Source organism: Clarias gariepinus, chromosome 8, assembly GCF_024256425.1.
Source record: "Clarias gariepinus isolate MV-2021 ecotype Netherlands chromosome 8, CGAR_prim_01v2, whole genome shotgun sequence".
NCBI lineage: Eukaryota > Metazoa > Chordata > Actinopteri > Siluriformes > Clariidae > Clarias > Clarias gariepinus.
In genome coordinates, this window is record NC_071107.1 from 18,464,593 (window position 1) to 18,476,054 (window position 11,462).

Here is an 11,462-nt window from a genome sequence, read left to right on the forward strand (position 1 = left end):
TCTCATCTGATCTGAGATCAGTTCCCTTTCACACCATAAAATACTATAGACTATATAAACCGGTTGAATGGAACTATTAAATACAGTGATTATTTTTAATGGGCTGGTCACCCCCAGACCCACACCTGTCTGAGACTTTTTAAATGATTGATCTAACATCACATTGCATGTGCTAGAGTTAGTTTCTTTGAGGAACATGTTACATGTGATGGAGCATTATATGTTATGGCAGTTACTTACTGCTTCTGTGTGAGTAGTAAACAGCTTTGCATTGTATATACCATAATTTTTATGCATATTTTCCAACTCCAAGCTGTATAAACTTAAATGCTTATTGGATTTAAGCATATCAGGTGTGTTTGTTTAATGAGGGAGGGTGTACATACAGAGTATGATATGCAATGAAATGCTTATACAGTATGACTTCCTTGACCTAAAAAAGGATTAAAACAATTAAAAAAATAATTTAGCAATAGAGAATACAATGAAAAATTAAAATATAGAATTGCAGTGCAAAACATTCTTTGTGCTCTAAATTAAATCTTATACATGTGGGATCCTTTGTGACTGGTGTAGGAGAAAAAAGCATGTTTGGTGCCATTGAACTACATGTCAGTCTGCTGATACAGTTTTGTTTCTGAAACTGGCAGTATAATGCATGTCTGGAAAGCTTTTCCAAAGAAATACAGTACGTATGTTGATTTACTGTAGTATCTTGTTAAAGGGTGCAAGCTTCTGTTGATTTAACTGATCCAAATGCATGATAGATAGCCAATGTGCCTAAAAATAAATTCAGATAGACTTCTCAGCTGTGGTGTGAACATAGAACTTTAGGGCTAATGAGACTTGCTGCTGATTATGGTTCCCTGAAGAAAGGTCAGAAGCCTACAACTTGCATAAAAAATGCACAAGATCCACCTGATAGGTGGATAGGTTTACCTGAAGGTAAACACAAATAAGAAATTCCCTCCAAATATCTAAACAGTTAAGTAATTGACAGGTTTCAGATGATGATAAAACAATTGCCTTTGTCATTAAGTACTATACTAAATGTCATTAAGTATTACACCCTCCCTATAGGGTGTGTGATTCAAATTCAAATTCAAATTTTATTTTTCACATACACAACCATACACAGTATGATACCCAATGAAATGCTTACACGACTGTTTGTGACCTTGAAAAGAAAAAAGGAATTAAGGAGGGAAAATGCTAATAGAAAAGAATTAAATATGTAATCTACAATTTTGTTGCAATAAAATAATATAAAATAAAGTAGAAAGTGAAAATATGTTAATATATAAAAATGTAAGAATTTAAAAATTAAGAACTGTATAAATAAACTGTGTTAAGTATGTGGAATGTGTAATGTGCAGACAGCAGCAATACATGGTAGTCATGAAGTGATATTGTCCATCTTTAAAGTGCAGTAGTGCAATAATAGTCCTCTTTTGCATCTAAACAGAAGCAGGAATGTGCAACATATATGTTTTGTTTACTTCAGCCTTGTGCAATGTGCAAATCTTTAGTTCCATCTTCGGGGTCTGTGTGCATGTTTTTTCCCTGTGCTTGGAGGGTTTCCTCTGGGTGCTCTGGTTTCCTCCCACATTGACATCAGATTAGGCTAACTGGCGTTCCCAAATTGCCCGTTGTATGTGAATGTTGGAGGTCCCACCAGGGTTGTAAAATAGGAGTAAATTTAATTGTAATTACTATTGGCCTCCACAGTCTCTAGTTGGAGTAGAGAGGTGATGGATGGATGGATGGATGGATAAATAAATAAATGGATGGATGGAAAGAGATGGTACTCTGAGTGTGTGAGCTAGTGAGCCAGTATCAGGATTTATTTATTAATAGAGACGTTATACCTAGATAAAGTCATTTACAGCAGAATATTTTCATACATTAATTTGACCTGTGATTTGAATTAGAAATTTTGAATTTAGAATTCAAAATTTAATTATTCTTCTTTGCTTAACTGTGGCTAAAACTGTTTTAACAAATTATACTTTACATTGCACTTGCATTTATACTTGCAAATTATACTTTACATTGCACAGTGTCTACTGTGTCTATTCATTAATTCCCTAATATTTAAAGATTTCTTACTACATTATTATTCCACATACTACATATCGTATATTGTATTCAACAAGCAGAAATGCAGACAGATCCTTCCTGTCATGCTGCTCAATACACACACATTTTTACACAAGCTTATATCTTTAGGAGTGGTAATATTGTCTGCATCTTGAAAGCATTCACCTATTAAAAGCCTCAAAGATCCGAAAGATCCTGACTCATCAGTAAACCTCATAAGCCACCAGACAAGTTGGTTATTTTGGCCTCTGTTTGTCAGTCTCTGTGATCTGTTTATTGCTACAATACTGTATGAACAGAGCAACAGGGTAAACTTTGAAATCAAATGATGAGGGTTTAATTTCAGTGGTGGAGTGCTATAACATTGTTATCCAGTGTTTATGTGCTATAATCCATTATATCCATGCATTGTTCTGAAATTCAATGCAAATTCTTGCTAGTCTGAGTTCAGACTGCAGTAGAGGAAAACACATTTCGTGGATTTTGGTTTATTGCTAGGTCCGTACATCATTGAAGCCTGGCAGCACACTAAAACGTCCTTGGCAGACTCTCTCTTCCACTTGCTTCTTCTGCCTGCCTGCCTAGCTTCTGATGGATGCTGTCATATTTCTCCCACTCTCCTGAAATGCACCAATCATCGTTGGTGCTTGTAACGTGCTACATAATTCTTTATAGATGCTGATAGGTATTCTAAAATAAATGAACCATTTTCAGTGCTATAGCACGTTTGTTTCTTATTTATTCATATACCTGATATCTTTTTCATGAATAGGTATTGAGAATGCTGCCTTTCCAAGGCTTTAATTAGCTCAAATGTCTAGCTGCTGGTTCAGAACAACAACTGCTTTCTTTGTTTTTTGTCCGGCTCTAAAGAGCCAAAGCATTGTACATTTTAGTTTTCCACCTCATTTAACATTTGATTTACCTCATCAGCTAATTATCAGGGCTTTCAGGTGCTGAATTCAGTTTGCTTAAAACAGAAACAAAATTTCTGTGGCTGTCCTCTGGCACTGCAGTCTGACATAAAACCATGTTCTAATGTTGTGAAGTCAACATATCAACACCCCCACGAAATTTCACCTGTAAGCAGACTGATGTTTTTTGTTTTATATATATATATATATATATATATATATATATATATATATATATATATATATATATATATATATAATTTTTATTTTATTTTATTTTTTTGCCAAAATTCAACAACAGCACTACTTTGGCCACTTCGGTGTGACATCCCAAATAATTTCCTATAAACGCAATATTATTATGCTTGAATGTTACTCATTATGCTTACATTACATTGATCAAGTTAAATCTCTTCCTTACTGTATGACTGAGTCACTTTTACTTGAACTAGTATTTTTTAAAACCCTTTTTATACCCACTTTCCCCACCCTACAATATGTCACTCTTTAATTTGATGTATGAAATAAATGAATTATGTGTCAGTAGAAGGATGCATAAATCTGTTTTGTGTTGGAGAGCAATAATGGCATTTGTGTCCTTGTATTGATTGATATCCTTAATAGTGTTTGTTCTTTATGATCTGAGAAAAGAAAGGAATTCTGTAGAATGAACTTCCACAAAGAGCATTAGTGGAGTTGACAGTGGAGTGTTAGTTGCACCTCCAGGGTCCAGGTTCGATTCTTGCCTCTGTGTGTTTGCATGGTTTCTAAACATACTGTGTGTGTGAGTGTGTGTGTGTGTGCCCTGCGATGGATTGGAACCCTGTCCAGGGTGTATCCTGTCTCGTGCCCTAAGTCTCCTGGGATAGGTTCCTGTATACAGGACTAAGCGGTATAGACAATGAGTGAGTGAGAGTGAGTGAGTGGGTTATAAGACTTACGGTAAAACAATATATGGTGCCTTACCTAATTAAATAATAAATCTACGGAAACAATAAAAAGTCTTCCATCCATCCTACCATTGTCCGTACCACTTATCCTGTGTAGTTTGAAATTCCATTCACACAGTGTCCTCCACAAGATTCAAATGCCCATCCTGGAGGTGTGAGGTGACGATGATAAACAATAAGCCACCATGTTGCCAAATATACTTTTGTTAATTTAATTTGACCTAATAGCTTTTTGCCATGTTGTCTTCCCACCTACTCTATTGTTTATGGAATAGACTCTGCATTCACGACAACTGACTAGGGTAAAGTGAAATTATGATGAATTAATAATTCATTGCATTTGTTTTTGCTGTTTTCACATGAGGAATCTACACCGTAATCCTTGTTGATGGACACACAGTCAGTGGTCCTGCAGAAAGACAGAGTGAAGTCTACTGGCACAAAAAAAGGAAGGTTAATGGAGCTCAATAGCTAGTCTTAACAAATGAGCTGAAAAACATATCTGAATACTCAACAGATTAAACATTGAGGTAGATAACAAGTTTGTGATAATACAGCATAAAAAGCTGAATTCAACAAAACATCTAAGACATCTATTAGAAAATTTTAAATAAACTAGACATGATTTAGCACATTTTCAGCTGTTCTGTTTTGGTAAGCCTGTGCCTGCTCTACCCTCAGACTCTTGTTTTTGGCCAACAGGAGTAAAACCCAATGTGGCATTCTGTTGTTGTTTTCCATCCATCTCATGGTTCAACATGTTCTGGGATGCTTATCTGCTGACTACATTTGTAAAGGAGGGGTACTTGCGTTACCATAGACTTCATGTCATCTCAAACCAGTTCTCGAACCTGCTCATTCTCCTCTGATCTTGTATAAAATTGTATGTTGTGAACATACGTAAAAATACAATATAGTTTCACAAATAGCTCTTTAACCTTGTAAGAATATATTAATTTAAAATTTCCAGGTAAAACATTCCAAAACTATGCATTCTTTTGCTTACAGTAAAGTCTTACAAAATTAATTACATCAGTGACTGAGAAAAACACAGCTTATCTGCAGCCAAAACCCTTATAGGCTCACAAAAAGAACACAGAAATCACAACAACAACAAAAAAGCACTACTATATTTCTGCGCCACCGTTTTTTAAACCGTATAGTATTTTATGTCTAGGCTACAATAAAACATAACACAATTTACCCATCATGACAGTTTTGACACATGACTGTCATGTTCTCAGGATTTGTCAAATCAATAAGAGAAATCAAACTGTATTTTTAACCATTCCAGCTTGTATATGATCTCAGGGTGTGTGTCTCAAATGTCTTAACCAATCAGTGTCACAATGTCAGTCAGGAATGACTTTAAATAATGTCCATACATACTAAATAATCCTGCACATTTCACACTGTACAAAGGCATGCTTGCTTGTTTTGTTTACTTAAATATGGGAAGAATGTTTTAATATCTGCTCCGTATGATGTATGATGTTGTTATTGTTGTTGCTGTTGTTTTGTTGGTTACTGCTCTTAAGGGGTTGCCACTGCAGACCATGCAATCCACACATTCTGACTTGGTGCAGGTTTTATGCCAGATGCCCTCTGAAACATAACCCTCCCAGCACTGGCTGGGAATACAAACTAGGCTTTTTGACATGGCAGATGAGAAGCCTGAGCCACCAGTACAGATGCCTCAAACCTATCCAGAACCGGCAAAAAGGCTGTGCCAAGTCACCAATGTTAATCTGCTCCATTGTATACTGGGTGTAAAATAAGGAGGAGTAAAAGAAATCATTCAAAACAGTTATGTCTGAGATTTAAATCGACTGTGTACAAAAATTGCTTTGCTGAGATAAAGAGGCATGTCAGCACAAGGTGATAAACTCTCACCTCTGTCATATTTCTTGTTTGCTAAAATTAATTACAAATCGATTTAGAGAACTCTTATAAAAGCCTTAAGAAGACCTGTCCATCTCCGGAGATGGGAGTGTGAGGTAGGAACTAGATGCCAGCATGGATAGTTTTTGTAGTTTCCTGGCAATTAATCTCTGCAATATTCTTCAGAAAGTGTACAGTAATTGCTTTTTATCATTTTTGTTCTCTCCATTTTCCACAATGCAATCAAGTCTACTATATGCATGTTGGATGACAGACTTATCTTCCCTGTGAGGACTTTCTAATTTGAATGTAGCAACCCAGAATTTTTAGCAATTGTTTCTCTTTTACAGGAATGTATTTACAGTACATGCTGAATGCAAAGACACAGTGATTGCACTGATGCTAAGCGCACGGATAAAGCTGGTGCTATTCCCAAACTAATGGACTATTGATTTTAAGAAAGTGGTAAAGTAGAACCCACAAACAGATCCTCAACTTCAACAAAATACAGTCTACTTTCTGCACCTTAAGTAGTCAAACTGAGATTGAAAGATTTGTAAGTAAGCTATGCAAGTTCATACTTACTCAAACCATGAGTTATTAAGTATGGAATAAAAGGGGGCAATGTAATTATGAACAGGATGGTTACCTTTTGTTGAACTGTGTAACTGCAGGAGATTTTTTTTTACACATAACGGATAGATTTAATTCAGCATCTCCTCTATATTTTATCACTCAAAGGTGGACATTAAGAGTCTCACAGAATTACTTTTGATTTCCGCCTGTGTCTGGTTTGTAGGATAAATTTATAATAATTCAGCATGGTAACTCCCGCCACCCACGAGTGTGGCCAGCTGAGGAAATTCACTTTTTGCTTTAATTTAAGGAATATTGATCCCAGAGGGGTTTATTGCTGTATGACATCCATAATCACAACAACAGTGTGACAGAGCAGATAAATAACGAGGCAACGTCAGGGAGGGGGCACGTTCCAGAGAGCGCTGGGGGTAATCTTTCATACCACCATATTAATTACACATTTCCTTGACCGTGATTGATTTCTCATAACACCTATAAATTCCCTTTTTGTAAACTTCTATGACTTCTGTTTGTTGAACATCACTTTAGAAGATTGAAATTCAGCACTAATAAATCATCATACTTGTGTAATTACATGGAATATAAGCAAACCGTAGTGACAAAAGAGATATATAACACTTTGTGCATAAGGCTTACATCACTAGAGACTGAGACATAGACTGAATCTCTTATTACCCATGTTAGGCTCAAAAATGACTTGAATGTACCCATTTTACTCTTCTTAGGAAGGAAAATTCTTTTGATTGTGTAAAGCTGGTTTGTGATGATGTAAATCTTTAAAAACGCTATACAAATAAAATTAAATTGAAATTGAATTGAATTGAAAAAGCTGTGCTCAAAGGACTAAACTGTCATTTGCACTCTTTTCTCTAGCACAGTGGAAGTTATATAGTGAGTGTTCTCTGAAAGGCCTTGTTCAGGATTTATTTATTGTGCAGTAAAACCTGGCAGCACCTAGTGATGTGTCACCGCGTTCAGTTTTGCATATAGAGTTCAGGGTTTATCTGCACTGAGGGTGAAAAGGGACGCAGGACTGCACTTTATCTTCTTAGCCAGGAAACTTTTAACCTTGAAAAAATTTGTATATTAAACACCTTAAATGGACAGTTTTGGTTATGCTTCATTACATTGCTCTAAACTACTACTACTACTACTAATAATAATAATAATAATAATAATAATAATAAGAGACTGTACTGACCGAAATTAATGCAAAAATAACCATAATCGTTTCACTGACAGACATTGGTTGTTTAAATTGCAAATCCTGGTGAACTCTTTGTAGTGGCGCGCCCCACTAGTGGGAAATACAGACATGACAGGTGAGGGAGGAGCAATGAACGGGAGAAAATTATAGAGGTACAATATATAAGGAAACATTCGGTATTACTGTATACGTAATTTCATTTATTCCAATGTGTATGCTGATGTTTATGTATTTTTGGCAAAAATAATATAATAATAGGCAGTACTAGTCCGGCATTTCTAGTTTCCAGTGTGGCAACAAAGTTGCTTTTTGATCCTTCAGGCACTGAACAGAAGGGAAGATCAATATCGTTCTGCGCTTTTTGTTGGTGTGCGGCATTTTGCGATGATCCCTAAATCATTAGTTGTGCCGTAGAGAGTAACGGTGTTTATGCTTTTAAACATGTATAATTTAAGGCGGATGGAGCTTAAACACAATGTAGGGAGGAAATATATGTAGGTATCTTATTTGCGGGTTTATTTACGCAGCTATTGAATTCGGAGATGCGAATATGCGAACATTAAACTAACTTTACTGCGGACACAAACCGGGTCAGTAGCGAACTGTATGTAGTTCGCATAATAACATCAATGGATGCATTTGTTACACGGACCACAAAAAAGCAGGTGATTCAGCACTATCAGCCTAATCAACCAAAAAGCCAGCCAAAAGGAAAACATGATGAAGCCTATGTTGCTCTTGGATTCACGGTGGGGATGGTGGGGCAGAGGAGAGACCTGTGTGTGTTTTGTGTCTTAAACCGCTGGCAGCAGACAGCACGAGACCCAACAAAGTAGGAAGACACTCAGAAACAACACACCCCAGTCACCTTAATAAGCTACTCGACTTCTTTGAAAAGAAAGCTCTAGATAGGTGACGAAGTAAGACTGGTATAACAATTGCACGTGTATTTTATCTGTTTTGAACTTGGTGTTATTTGATCTTATTGGTTTAGAAATTGATATTTCAATAAATAGTAAACTTGGTCGATTTTCCCCAGAAAATGTTTGAGAACCACTGGTATAATCTATTACAAGCACCGCATTTGAGCCACCTCTCAAATCCTCTTTGAAATTCCCCTTTATTGCTCTTAACGGTCTCCCACTGCTTGGTTTGTCTTCAATGCTGGTTTTCTCTTCTTTGCACTTCTTCCTTCATCTGTGTACATTACTCTTGCCAATGGTGTCATCGCCATAAACATTATCTAGTACATTGGGAGACCATCTGCGACTAAGTGGATTTTCCATGATCAAAAGTAAATGCATGGCTTGTGGTTAAGACTATGTAGCACCTTTTGTATAGAGAAAGAGTTACTCTACTAAAACCTGCAATCAGAACACATGCCAGTTTTTAAAAAGGTTTTGCCCACTTTTGCAAAGAAATCTAAATCTAACTGGAAAATATCTATCTAAACCACTTAATATTTATGCAGTGCTAGACTCATAATTGATAATAAAGGTTATGGTTTATCAAACATGTAAACAGTAATTAATCACTTTTGAGAGTTGACGAAAAAAGAGCAATTTAAAAATAGTTTAATAAGGTGTGTGTGTGTGTGTGTGTGTGTAGAATTAATAATATTATTATTTTTACACAGGGATGACTCCTGCCCAGAAGTTTGTAAACATCATTTAAATAACATTTTTAACAACATTTAAATGTTTCATTAATGAAAACCTGCAATGCTGAATGAACAGCTGCAATGCTAAACAAAACATTAGCTGAATAATAAAGCATTCAGTTACTCTCTGTTTATCTTTGAGCACATTGCAGGTTTTGGAAGCTGTTTTAGATAATGAAATGTTTCAACTATAAGGACTTCTTTGTTTTCACAAGGACCTTTCACCTTGTATTTTGAAGGTAAGAGAACAGGCCACTGTAGAACAGGAATATTATTATAATTATAATGATTTATCTGTATGAAATATGTGGTAAGAAAATCCAAGAGGAACTTGTCAGTTGCCTAAAGTAAACCTTTAATGAATGTTTCATACAACTATGTACGTTAAATCTTTCTTGAGAACCAAATCTGAAAAATTAATCTTTTCATAAAGGCTTAAGTCAATTCCTATGACAAAAGGCATCTTATTAATATAAGCTGTTAAGGAATACACTCTTTAAAAAGAGTGTATATATATATATATATACACACTCAACAAAAATATAAACGCAACACCTTTGTTTCTTGCACCGATTTTTCATGAGATGGACTTAAAGATCTAAAATTCATTCTAGATACACAATATTACCATTTCTCGCAAACAATGTTCACAATTCAGTCTAAATGTGTAATAGTAAGCACTTCTGCTTTGCTGAGATAATCCATCCCACCTCACAGGTGTGCCACATCATGGTTATAGTATAGTATAAGGTACACCTGTGTACTACTCATGAATTCAGATCAGCATCTTGATGTGAATTACCTGTGAGGTGGGATGGATTATCTCAGCAAAGCAGAAGTGCTCTCTCTCTCTCTCTCTCTCTCTCTCTCTCTCTATATATATATATATATATATATATATATATATATATATATATATCAGCAAACATATAACAGCTTACAGAAAGTAGGCATTTAAGGTCACAGTTTTAAAAACGCAGGACACTAAAGAGACTTGTCTACCGACTGTGAAAAACACCCAAAGAAAGATGACCAGGGTCCCTGCTTATCTGCGTGAACCTGCATTAGGCATGCTGCAGGGAGGCATGAGGACCGCTGATGTGGCTAGGGCAATAAATTGCCATGTCCGCACTGTGAGACGCCTAAGACAGCGCTACAGGGAGACAGGAAGGACAGCTGATCATCCTCGCAGTGGAAGACCACATGTAACAACACCTGCACAGGATCGGTACATCCGAATATCACACCTGCGTGACAGGTACAGGATGGCCACAACAACTGCCCGAGTCACACCAGGAACACACAATCCCTCCATCAGTGCTCAGACTGTCCGCAATAGGCAGTCCATGAGGAGGAGATGCACTGCAGTACTTTACGCAGCTGGTGGCCACACCAGATACTGACTGGTACTTTTGATTTTGAGCCTCCCTTCATTCAGGGACACATTGTGAAACATTTTTAGTTTATGTCTTATGGTGTTGACTCTTTTAGTGTTCATACAAATATTTACACATTAAGTTTACTGAAAGTAAAAACAGTTGAAAGTCAGAGGATGTTTCTTTTTTTGCTGAGTATATATACAGTATGTGTGTGTGTGTGTGTGTGTGTGTGTGTGAGTGTGTGTGTGTGTGTGTGTGTGTGTGTGTGTGTGTGTGCGTGTGTGTGACCTTGAAATAATTTTGACATTGATATGCCATTTTTGGCTGTGACTCCATGCAAAAGCACTTTCAATTATGCAACCCAGTGGAGTGAGAACAAATATGTGATAAGTGACTGGAAGATCAGCCAATAGTTAATGTTCTCTTACTTGTCTTAGCCACAGGGAACGGTTTTACACATGAAAGGTGGCTAAGGGGAAATCTCTCTCCACTGTCCTGGTTTCGATTAACTTTTCCTATAAGTGCAAAGACAGGTCTATGTGTGAAGATGGAGTGATACCCTAAAGAACCTTGTGCGTTGTGAAATGTCTGTGTGATTACTGTTTGCATTGGAGCGCATGAACCTAAAAATATCCTGACTCCTTATTTCACTAAAATCAGGACCATATGCACAGATAACTACAGTAGGATGATTACAATTTTTGTTATAGACAAAAAATTTAATATTACCCAGAATTAAATATGAGTATTTCTAGACAATTGTTGCAATTT